Genomic DNA, 12,847 nt, shown 5'->3' on the forward strand with positions numbered 1-12,847 from the left:
ATTTTTTCATTCAGTCTTAAGATGAAGACTTTCAGGGTCCTAGCCTGCTATGGGGAGTTATATGTCTACCCTCTCCTTTGGTGAGCACTGGATTCCAACTTGTGTTTATGTGGCCACACAAAGCTGCCCAGGTGCTGCTTAGTCTCTTCAGTTCTTTTTTTTTTTTTGAGAGGGAGTCTCACTCTGCACTCTGTCGCCCGTGCTGGAGTGCAGTGGCATGATCTCGGCTCACTGCAACCTCTGCCTCATAGGTTCAAGCTCCTCCACCTCCTGGGAGCCTGGGTGATTCTCCTGCCTCAGCCTCCTGAGTAGCTGAGATTATAGGCACCCGCCACCACACCCAGCTAATTTTTCTTTTGTATTTTAGTAGAGATGGGGTTTCACCATGTTGGTCAGGCTGGTCTCAAACCCTAACCTCAAATGATCCGCCTGCCTTGGCCTCCCAATGTGCTGGGATTACAGGTGTGAGCCACCACACCCGGCCATCTCTCCAGTTCTTTGTTGTCGTTTCCAGAAGCAGCAAATGTACCAAGGGGAAAAGAGGCCCAGTTATTGGGCTTGCCTCCTTGAATACCCATCTTTCTCCAGATCTTCATTGGTGATTCTTCATTATCTTTTTAAGTCTGATGTTTTCAAGCAGATTTTATTTTAATTTTTTCCCACTTTTCTAATTGTTCTCAGCAGGACAGTAGGTCTGAATTTAGTCTGCTATTACCAGATGGTAGGAAATAGACAGGTATGCTTCATTTTATCATAGTTTGCTTTACTGCACTGCAGATATTATATTTTTTACAAATTGGAGGTTCGTGGTAACCCTGCATTGAAGAAGCCTTTAGGTGCCATTTTTCCAACAGCATGTGCTCACTTTTTGTTTCTGGGTCATATTTTGGTAATTCTCATAATATCTCAGACTTTTTCATTATTATTATATTTGTTATGATAATCTATGATCAGTGATCTTTGAGATTACTCTTGTAATCATTTTGGGGTGCCATAAACTGTGCTCATATAAGATGGTGAAGTTCATTGATAAATGTTGTGTGTTCTGACTTCTCCACCAATCAGCCATTTCCCATCTTTTACATTCTTTTCAGGCCTCCTTATTCCCTGAGACACAACAATATTGAAATTAGGCTAATCAATAACCCTACAATGTCCTCTAAGTGTTCAAGTGAAAGCAAGGGTGGCACATCCCACACTTTAAATCGAAAGCTAAAAATGATTAAGCTCGGTGAGGAATGCATGAGGAAAAGCCAAGAGAGGCCAAAATAGAGGCCTTTTGTGCCAAACAGGTAGCCAAGTTGTGAATGGAAAGGAAAAGTTCTTGAAGGAAATTAAAAGCACTACTCCAGTGAACACACAAATGATAAGAGAGTAAAACAGCTTTATTGCTGATATGGAGAAAGTTTGAGTGGTCTGGATAGAAGATCAAACCAGCAACAACATTCCTTTAAGTTAAAGCCTGATCCAGAGCAAGGCCCTAACTTGCTTCAATTCAATGAAGGCTGAGAGAGGTAAGGAAGCTACAGAAGAAAAATTAGAAGCTAGCAGAGGTTGGTTCATGAAATTTAAGGACATAAGGCATTTCCACAACATAAAGTGCAAGGTGAAGCAGCAAGCGCTCATGTAGAAGCTGCAGCAAGTTATCCAGAAAATCTAGCTAAGATTATGGATGGTGGTGGCTACACTAAACAATAGAATTTCAATGTAGACAAAACATCTATCAGAATAAGATGCCATCTAAGACTTTCATAGCTAAAGAGGAGAAAGCAATGCCTGGCTTCAACGCTTCAAGGGACAGGCTGACTGTCTTATTAGGGGCTAATGCAACTGGTGGCTTTAAGCTGAAGCCAATTGCTCATTTTCCATACAGAAAATCTTTGGACCCTTACAAATTATGCTAAACCCAGGCCAGGCACAGTGGCTCATGCCTGTAATTCTAGCACTTTGGGAGGTCAAGGCAGGCAGATCACTTGAGCTCAGGAGTTCGAGACCGGCCTGGGCAACAGGGTGAAACCCCATCTCTACAAAAAAATACAAAAACTAGCCAGGTGTGGTGAAATGTGCCTGCAGTCCCAGCTACTCAGGAGGCTGAGGCAGGAGAATTGCTTGAGCCTGGAGGCTGAGGTTGCAGTAAGTCAAGATCATGCCATTGCACTCCAGCCTGGGTGACAGGAGTGAAACCCTGTCTCAAAACAAAGAATTGTGCTAAATCTATTCTGCCTGTGCTCTATAAATGAAATAACAAAGCCTGAATGACAGCACATCTGTTTATGGCATGTTTACTGAATATTTTAAGCCTACCGTTGAGACTTACTCCTCCAGGGAAAAAAAGGGATTCCTTTCAAAATATTACTTCTTATTGGCAAATGCATCTAGTAACTCAAAAGCTCTGACAGAGATGTACAAGGAGAGTAATATTTTCATGCTTTTAACACAACATCCATTCTGCAGTCCATGGATCAAGAAGTCATTTCAACTTTCAAGTCCTATTACTTAAGAAATGCATTTTTTAAGGCTATAGTTGTCATAGATAGTGATTTCTCTGATGGATCTGGGCAAAATCAATTGAAAACCCTCTGCAAAGAATTTACCATTTTAGATGCCCTTAAGTACATTCACGATTCATGGGAGGAGGTCAGAATATCAACATTAGCAGGAGTTTGGAAGAAGTTGATTCTAACCCTCACGGATGACTTAGAGGAGTTCAAGACTTCACTAGAGGAAGTCACTGCAGAGGTGCTGGAAACAGAAAACTAGAATTAGAAGTGGAGCCTGAAGATGTGCCTGAATTGCTTCAATCTTGTAACGGTTAATACTGAGTGTTCACTTGATTGGATTGAAGGATGCAAAGTATTGTTCCTGGGTGTGTCTGTGTGAGCTTCCCTAGTTTTGAGGTTTTGGGACTTGGACTGGTTTCCTTGCTCCTCAGGTTGCAGATGGCGTATTGTGGCACTTCACCTTGTGATCATGTGAGTCAGTACTCCTTAATAAACTCCCGTTCATTTATACATCTATCCTATAAGTTCTGCCTCTCTAGAGAACCCTAATACAAATTTCATGATAAAACTTGAACGAAAGAGGAGCTGCTTCTTATGGATGAGCAAAGAAAGTGATTTCTTGAGATGGACTCTACTCCTAGTAGAGATGCTGTGAACATTGTTGAAATGACAATAAAGGATTTAGAATATTCCGTAAACTTAGTTAATAAAGAAGCAGCAGCATTTGAGAGGACTGACTCCACTTTTGAAAGAAGTTCTACTGTTATTAAATGCTACCAAATATGGTACAGAGAAATATTTTGTGAAAGGAAGAGTCCATTGATATGGCAAGCTTCATTACTGTCATATTTTAATAACTTGCCACAGCTACCTCAAACTTCAGCAACCACCAGTCTGATCAGTCAGTAACCATCAATATCGAGGCAAGACCTTCCACCAGGAAAAAGATTATAACTCACTGAAGGCTCAGACGATCATTACTATTTTTTTTAGCAGCAAAGTATTTTTAATTGAGGTATGTACATTTTTAGACATAATGCTCTTGCACGCTTACTAGACTACAGCATACTGTCAACATAACTTTTATAGGCACTGGGAACCAAAAATTTGTATGATTCACTTTGTTGCAATACTTGCCTTACTGTGGCAGTCTGGAACCAAACCCACAATATCTCCAAGGTCCACCTGCAAATGCAGGCAGTGGGCCAGGTATACATGCATACAAATGCCTTATGTGAGGGGTGGGCACTGAGGTTAACTAGAAAGCATGAGCCTATTTTTGCCTTGTGGTAATAAGGGCCTCATATTGCCAAATTTTTCCATTTTTTTCAAAAGAAGTAGGAAAGGAAATGCAGGCTTTTAAAATGTGAAATCCCAATTTTCAATTGTTGGTTCAAAAAAAACTTAAATCTCAACTAGCCAAATAAAATGCATCTGGGGTCCACACCCAGCTACCCTATAGGATACTAATTTAAAATATCTGGACTATAGTCTATACTGATGAGAGAAGTGGAGTGAAAGTTGGCATTCCCTTGCCATTAACTTCTAGCCTCCCAGTAGTCCAGGCTGCCTTGAATAAACACCAGACCATCATACAAAACATAGTTTTTATCTTATTTATTTATTTATGAGTTGGGGGTCTTGCTGCATTACTCAGGATGGAGTGCAGTGGCACAATCATAGTTCACTGAGGCCATGAACTGCTGTGCTCAAGTGATCCTCTCACCTCAGCCTCCTGAGTAGCTAGGACTACAGGTGTATGCCACCACATAAGGCTAATTTTAATTTGTTTTTGAGAGACAGAGTCTTGCTATGTTGCCCAGGCTGGTCTTAAACTCCTGGCCTCAAGCAATCTTTCCACCTCGGCCTCTGAAAGTACTAGGATTATAGAAGTGAGCCACTATGCTTGACCAAAACACAGTTTTTAAATCAATTTATGTCTTTACTGAAATCTCTTAAAGATGCCAAAGGGTGGGGTTTGGGTTCCATTCATAACACCAACATTTCTGAAGAATCCTCTTCTCTTGTCTCTTTCTCAAGTCCTCCTCATGACATCTGTGTTAGTCCGTTCTCACACTGCTATGAAGGACTGCCTGAGACTGGGTAATTTATAAAAGAAAGAGGTTTTAATTGACTCACAGTTCCACAGGGGTGGGAAGGCCTCAGGCGGAAGGGGAAGCAACCACATCCTTCTTCACATAGCGGCAGGAAGGAGAAGTGCCAAGCAAAGGGGAAAAGCATTTCATAAACCCATCAGGTCTCATGAGAACTCGAGAACAGCATGGGGGTATGTGGAGGAAAAGTTAAATCTTAAATTTGAACTCAATTGAATGTGGACACAAACAATGGTCACCAAGTCCCAGAACAGGTTGCATGAGCCCCTTGAGGCGTTCATCCAGACGGTTTTGGAGAAATCTGTTCCTGTATGTTAGTTATTGAAAAACAACAAACAATCATAAAAACAAGTTGACCTTTTTGTGTTCCTTGAGTCCAGTCATGAAGGGCCCTCGTGACTGGGCCTCATGCCAAATAAGTCGTTACAAAAAGAACTAGGGTCCCATACCACGCCAAAGCTTCATGAGACCTCTCCTCATCTGTGCATGGATGAGTGGTCAACTCTGGAGCCCAGGCTGTTGCTTCCCTGTCTGGTGATGAATCCTCTATAGTCTGGTAAGTGTAGTGGCCGACTCTGGAGCCCAGGCTGTTGCTTCTGGTCTGGTGATGAATCCTCCATCGTCTGGTGAGTATGTGTGTATATATATATATATAGTCTATGTTGATGGGAGAAGTGGGGTGAAAGTTGGCATTCCCTTGCCATTAACTTCTAGCCTCCCAGTAGTCCAGGCTATATATATATATATCTTCTCCCTTTTCCCCTTCCCATTGCAATTTGCTTGTATCATTTGCTTATTATATCTGCATTGCCATTTACATGGGATAAAGGTTGTTTACCCTTAAAGGTATTGCGTGCGTGTCTTTTCTTTTCCCTTTGTGCATCTCCCTCATATAACAGAGTAACCGCCCCCATGATTCAATTGCCTACCACTGGGTCCCTCCCACAACACGTGGGGATTATAGGAACTACAATTCAAGATGAGATTTGGGTGGGGACACAGCCAAACCATATCAACAGCCCAGCAGCTACTTCAGTCCTCCTTAATTTATCTCTTGAATTCTCCCAAACCCAGCTCATCCCTGGCTTGTTTCTTTTATTCTTTCTCTCGCCTTCTGATCCATTCTGCTTTCGTTAGTATGTAACTCCCTGCCTTCTCTTAGGTAGACCCATCGACCCATCCTACCCATGGTACTGCACAATTCAGAATCCTTTCCCACATTTTCCCTTATTATGCACAAGAAATACTCCAGGGCCAGGTGCAATGGCTCACGCCTGTAATCCCAGAACTTTGGAAGGCTGAGGCAGGAGGATCGCTTGAGCCCAAGAGTTCAAGGCTGTAGTTAGTGATGTTGGTGCCACTGCACTCCAGCCTAGGCAACACAACAAGACACTATCTCAATTAAAAGAAAAAAAAAGAAAAAAGAAAAAGAAATACTCCAGAACTTGGCTAGTGAAGACTAATTCCTCCTTCACAGGAAGGAAGTGGGGGCAGGGGAAAATGTGCTGTAAATACTCTAAAATATGTATTTTTTCCTGTCCCATCAGCTATGCCATCTGGGATGGGGTGACGCCTGGATGAGATGTCATTTTAAAGGACATTTCTGGGACATGCTGGCATCAAGGCAAGTTTTCAGGTGGCTGCCATTTCCTTGTCATTTACCTTCTATGGACAGGACAGAGTCTCCACCCAAACCACCACCCTCCCACAAAAGCGGGAAGGAGAAGCCAGAAGGGAGAGAAATCAGACTTTTCCTGATTTGTCTAATAATAGAAAGTTGGCAGAGCACGTCACAGAATAGAAAGTATTTGATAAAAACAGCATCTGTTCAGCTTGGGACTCGAGCCGGAGCTGCATGGAAATTTAATTTATTCCTTCCTCGAGTATTCCCATTAGAGTATCACAATTCTGTCTTTCTCATTAATGAGAGAAGTTGAAAACGTTGCTTCCTGTGACCAAAATGGCTTTCTTTCCCAAGGGCTGATGGCAGAGGAGGCGACAGCGCAGCTGAGCGAGCGGCCAGCAGGGGGCGCGGCCCTGTCGTCCTCACACCCACCCCGGACACGGAGACGCGGGGCGAGCGGGGCGCCCCTTACACAGCCTGCGAGGGAAGACCCAGGAGGTTTTCCAAACAAGAGGCTTTGCTGACTCTAGGGACCTAAGAATAACCACTGTGTAGTATCCTGACTGCCGGCGGCCTCAGTAAAAGTGGTAGACAGAGGCTTCCCTGTCGCTCAAGGAGCTCCCAGGGCTTTCTAGGCTTCCCGTTCTCCTCCTGTTTCCCAGGACCCACCAGAGTGCCCCCTGCAGGTCAGGACGGGAACCGACACCTGGCCTTTGTCAAAACGCATTCCAGCGCCCAGTGAATTACTGTCCTCACGCCTGTCACCTCTCCATCTCCGGCTCCTCCCTGCTCTGGCTCCTTAAAGTCCTGCTCTGGGCAAAGTGGCCTTAACAGGAAATCAAAGCTGAGCCAAACTAATAATAGTTTGGCTATTGATCAGGCAGCCCCTTTAAATCACCCGGTGTTTTGTTTAATTGCAGAAAAGTACACATAACATAAAATTTTCCATTTTAAATGTACAGTTAGTTTAGTAGTGTTAAGTGCATTCACATTCTTGTGCAACCATCCCCACCATCCATTTCCGGGGCTCTTTTCATCCTCCCAGGCTTAAACTCCACACTCATTAGACAAAAACTCCCCATTCCTCTTCTCCCAGACCTGGAAGCCACCATTCTGCTTTCTGCCTCTGAATTTGACTACTCTATGTACCTCTTATAAATGGGATCATATTGTATTTGTCCTTCTGTGACTGGCTTGGTTCACTTAGCATAGTGTCCTCAAGGTTTACCCATGTTGTAGTGTGTGTCAGAATTGCCTTCCTTTTAGGGGTGAATAATATTCCACTGTACGTATATACCACATTTTATTTGTCCATTCATCTGTCAATGGCCACCAGGATTGCTTTCACCTTTTTGGCCATTGTGAATAATGTTGCAATGAGCATGGGTGTCCTTTTCGAGATTGTTTTGACCTGTTGGTATTTTAACAGGACTCTTTAGGAAGGTAATCCCAATGGAATAGTTCAAGGTCCGAAGAAAGCTGATGGGAACTATTTTAGGAAGAAACAGATTTAATGTCCCTTGCATCAAACCATATCACCTACATAGGGGGCTGCCCTAGGATATATGTTCTGATATCATGCATTTTGTATTTCCTCACTGAAAAGGATAAGAAGTTGTGCCCAGTGGAGGGAAAATGTTTCTGACTCAAACAACTTCCAAGCCACTTGGCTCTCGGAATCTTCGATAGCCGTAGATTGTTAGGCAGTGACAGTGGGAAGCCAGAGAGTGATGCAGACACGAGCAGGCTTTGGTGTCAGACCCGGCGAACATTTCTCCCGACATGAGCTTCAAATATCTTCATGAGCGGATTCTTTGGGGGTCCTTGCTGATTCAGCTTCTATCCGCCCCTCTATGCTTTCCTGTGCCTTCAGCTCTTAGTTTTTCCCCCATCAGCATTGCAATATGCTCAAGAAGTTAACAAAACAAATTAACACAGAGAAAGCACAACCCTCCCTTAAGCCCTGCCTCCCTTCAGTTCCCATCCTTCCTCTCTCTCTCCTGCTGTGGCCTATAGCCTGTCTTCTTGAAGGAATCATCTTCACTTGCCACTTCCATATCCCCACTCCCATTCACTCTTGAACCCGGTGCTCTCCTGGCACTGGATTCTGAGGGTTTCTGATGTGACATCTTGGTTCAAGCTTCTGATGGGAACTCAGCCCCCTGTTCAAGTCAAAAGCCCTGCATCCTGAGAAGTCCTGGCACCTTGCTTCAGAGACAGTTCCTAGAATACCAGAAGATATATATATATATGTATATATATATACACACACACACATATATATATATGTATACATATATATGTGTGGTGTGTGTGTGTGTGTGTGTATATATATATATATACATATATATATATATATATACTTCCTCATCAAAAGAAGGCCTAACAAGAACTTTTGTAAATCATCTTTCCTGGCAATGGAGTATAGAGATTAGGGGACCAACTGTATCATCATCCACAGCTTGATATGACCCCCAGCTCTGCCAGTGGCTAGCTGGGTGACTTTGGGCAAGTTACTTAAGTTCTCTGCACCTTCTTACCCTGCCTCTAACATGACGATCGCCCCAGCACCTACCTCATAGGCCTATTAGGATAAATAAATAATGCATGTCAAGAGCTGAGCACAGGGCATGGCTCACAGGAAGCATTTCATAAGGGTTAACTCGTGACTACTTTTTATTGGCATAATACTTAAAGGTTGACCTTAGTAATTTATCTTGATTTTCATACCTGTAAAATTTGAATGAACAAATGTGGTAAGACTAAAGGGTTTACTGCAAATTTTCTAGAGAATAATTGGTTCCCTAAGTGATCAGAAACATTTGCTAAGGATAACATGAGGAACGACAGGGAGAAATATCACATAGGGCTAATGAAAAGGCAGAATCTCTGAATGGAGATGAACACTCCTAGATATTGTGAGATAAACCAAAAAGCGGGAGAGTGTGATTGAACTTGTGCATCAGTGATTAGCGTTGGATAGGATTAGCATGCATAAACACAGACTTTTTGGAAAAGCCCCTTGAAAAGCTATCAGAACTAAAATATGATAATAGTCAACACAGTCTGGCCACCAGATGAGGTATTCTGCTGTTTGATAAATTTTATAAAACTGCAGACCTTATTTTAAACTATGTGGAACTATTCCAAGGACTGATTGCAGAGTACATGAATAGGTATGTGTGTCTGATAAAATAGCTGAAATAAGGACAGGATTGGAAGGACATTGAAGTAAAATTGGCACGTGTTGTTCCACATCTAAAGGCTGGAAGCCATTTGGGCAGAGGCAGAATCTCGGCTCAGAGTCTAGCCCTGCAGGACCCAGTGTGGCAGCTGCGTGTCTCTGGAGCACTGGAGACGAGGCTACTGCAAATTAAGATCTGCTGTAAAGGTAAGATACACACTAATTACAAAAACAAGAATGTTAAATATATCAGAGATTTTAAAAATATTGATTACATACTAAAAAGCATCAGCACAGTAACTCACACGTACTAAGCACTCAGGATATGTAGTCTATTTTTTCTGTTGTTGTTTAAACCCAAAGAGCTGAGAGTTTATTATATGTCAGTGTCCTAGGTAAGACAATACTTGCAGATACCCTCACAGTCTGCCAAATGGAAGAGGAAAATATTCCACTTTTTAGAGAGGTGGTTCTCAAATGGGAGAATTTTGCCTCCCAGGGCCATCTGGTGATGTCTGAGACACATTTAACTATCAAAACCTGGGGGAAGTGGCTGCTACTGGCATCAAGTAGGTGGAGGCCAGGGATGCTGCTAAAATCCTACAATGTACAGGACAAACTACCCCCACAACAAAGAATTGCCACGTCAAAATATCAATCGGGCCCAGGTTGAGACATCCTGAATTGGTGGCTCTTGATCACTCACAGATGTGACTGATTAATAATCAAGCTCAGCAAGTGTGTGGTGGAAGGAGAATTACAAGTGTTATCCAAAGAGGCATTTCCTGGCCAGCAGCATTGGCGTCACCTAGAATTTACTAGAAGAGTAAATTCTCAGGCCTACCCCAATCCTACTGAGTCAGCTCTCTGGGGGTGAAGCCCCTATATCTACATTTTAACAAGCCTTCCAGGTGATTCTAATACAAGCCAAACTTCTGAGAAGCGCCGCTCCACTGCCCCTGTGTCCTAGTTACCAACTCCTGCTCGTTCCGGGTTGAGCAGTAGGTGGCAGTGAATCGCAGAACGGTATTTGGACGGCTGCTAAATGCTGAGAAGGGGCTGGCTTGCACCAGATTGGTTGGTGATGGAGCTGGTGACAATTGCTCCAGTGTTCTTACACTAGCCCACAGTTCATGATGCCAGCTTTCTCATTTCAGGAAAGTTCAGGGAACAAATCCAAACATGGTTCAAAGTCATTCTAAGGTCTCTTCTTAGTCACATGGTGTTTCCAAGGCTTTGAAATTGTTTACTTCTAACTCATGTTTTCAAAGTTGTATCCTTCAACAGATAATTCTGTGAGTATCTGGGTTTGGACTATTCTCCTAAGATACCTTCCCACCCTATAAAATCCCAAAGTCATGAGTACAAATCATTTCTGCCATCCTTGGACACCTTTTGGGCAAAGTATTTGACCCATCTCATGCTGAATGGACCCTTGGCCCCTCCTCTGCAATGGACCAGATCCGGTGAATGGTGAACATCCTGTTTCCCTGGATCTTTTGTCAGGCAGATAAAATTCAGTGTTTGGCAAACTTTGATAAGGCTGAGAGTGAGGTCACTGCAGTTCAGGTTATTTTCTATTTGGGCCACAAGAGGACACCCTCCACTCAGCCATGAGCATCTATAGTCTCCATAAAGCTCCGAAGTGGGTTGAGTGATGTGCTGGATTATGAAGAGGGGACAGTCACCTGCTAGAGAGGGAGGGGATGTCACTTTCCTTCTGTAGAGTGGTGGGAGGAAGTGGCTTTGGATCAGACCTCAGCCCTGAACTCTAGAGCTGGGTTGCTCGAAGTGTGGCTCCCCGACCAACCGTATCCCCATCAACTGGGAAGTTGTTAGAAAAGCACATTCTGGGGTCCTAGCCCAGACCTGCTGAATCCGAAGCTCTGGGGGTGGAGCCCAGCAATCTCTGGTTTAACAAGACCCCTCCCCTCCCAGGTGATTTCCATGTGAGCTCTCGCTCGAGAACTGCTATTCTCTCCTCCAGAGCATCTTCCTGGTTATTCTCTGGGACGCAAAACCATGGTGGCATCTGATCTCATCACACTTCTGCCAGGAGGTGAAATCGAAGAGGCTACATTCTTGATGCTCAATGTCTTCTTCAGGTCATTTGCCTGAGGATACCTGGGGATACTGAGGTCAGTCATTCTGCATGAACGTGTGCAGTCCCTGGGCTCAGCCCTGGGCCAAAGGCTCTGAGGGATGTAAGGGTCACTAAATAATAATTTGTCAGCCCTCACAGAGCTTCCAGTCCTCCATGAAATGCAGGGTTGCCGCCTGAAAACAGACCAAAGGGGGCACACGACATGGTTCTGACAGCATGGGTAAATACAAGGAAGCTGGGAGCCGTGCAATGCTGCACGCGTCCCCTCCCCGGCTTCATCTCCCATTCCCTCCCACCCAGCTGCTGTTGCAGGGCCCCCTGCCTTCTTTTTCACTCTCAACAGCACACCCTCAGTTTGCCCTTGTTTTCATTTCCTTTTCCCCTTACCTCCCATACCTCTTTTCCAATCTCTCCCCCTCCCGTTCTGGTTTTGTTGTAAATCACAAAATTTCAGGAACAGGCCCAGCAAGGACAGAAGCCCCAAGGGGCAGGGGAAAAGGAGAGAAACTGCATAGATAAGAACAGGCTTCTTTTCAGAGTAAAGACTAAGAAGACACAGACATACTGTAATAGTAGTTACCCTTGTCCGAAGGGCAGTGCAAGCCTGGAAAAGGGAGACCACCCGTGGGCTAGGGAGTGGGAAAGAAGCTCTTTAGGGTGTCTGGACACGAGCTAAACCTTCACAGGGCAGGGGGACTTGGGAAAGCAGAGGGGACGGAGAGGCCATGCCAGCCCCATAGCAGGGAGGAGCTGGGGTGGGAGGGGGGCCGGGGGCAGCCTGGTGGGGAGGGAGGATGGATGGGGAGTCATAGGAAGTGAGGCAAGATGGGCTCCCAGATGGAGGAGGAAGCAGTTAAAGTCTGAGTTTTATGATAGATGTACCAAAGAGGTGTGATAGCTTCTGAGCAGAGGAAAACTGTGTATATTGTTATTGTGAAGACATCTTCTCTTCCTGAGGTCACAAACTCAAATGCCTATAGCATGAAGCAGGCCAGGTAAGAAGCTGGAGGGCCTGGAGGGGTCGCGTGAGCTGGAGAGCACGTGTCCACCCTGAAGTGGGCAGTGATACACAAATCCCGACAATTATTACCAGGGGCAAGTAGAAGCTGAGTTGCGAAGTCATCCAGTTTTTCGACAGAAATTGGATGTCTGGATTTCTTTCTCATAATGTAAAATTTCTTCATTTTTAAATAGGCAGCTCATTGAAAATTAAAAAAAATCTGTACACCTTTGGGTGGTAACTTCTGACCTGTATTTTAAAAAATTGGACCTGAGGGTTTGTACCATACTCTTAATCTAAAATATTATGACCATTGTTTC

The 12,847-nt window shown here is 44.1% G+C and overlaps 2 long non-coding RNA genes across 8 annotated transcripts in view; both read left to right on the forward strand.

Moving 5' to 3' along the window:
- The window catches only part of LOC107974888 (uncharacterized), a 325,290-nt gene extending 316,813 nt beyond the window's left edge, over positions 1-8,477 (forward strand). For 2 of the 3 annotated variants that reach the window (XR_010157339.1, XR_008548284.2), the window contains exon 6: positions 1,095-8,477. This is a non-coding gene — a long non-coding RNA (uncharacterized LOC107974888). The remainder of the gene's footprint in view (positions 1-1,094) is intronic. The other variant, XR_002943956.3, reaches the window with a different exon arrangement.
- A 143-nt stretch (positions 8,478-8,620) lies between these two features.
- Positions 8,621-12,847, forward strand: part of LOC104006587 (uncharacterized) — a 52,256-nt gene continuing 48,029 nt past the window's right edge. For all 5 annotated transcript variants that reach the window (XR_008548287.2, XR_010157350.1, XR_010157349.1 and 2 more), the window contains exons 1-2: positions 8,621-9,630; positions 11,411-11,561. This is a non-coding gene — a long non-coding RNA (uncharacterized LOC104006587). The remainder of the gene's footprint in view (positions 9,631-11,410; positions 11,562-12,847) is intronic.

This window comes from Pan troglodytes, chromosome 4, assembly GCF_028858775.2.
Source record: "Pan troglodytes isolate AG18354 chromosome 4, NHGRI_mPanTro3-v2.0_pri, whole genome shotgun sequence".
NCBI lineage: Eukaryota > Metazoa > Chordata > Mammalia > Primates > Hominidae > Pan > Pan troglodytes.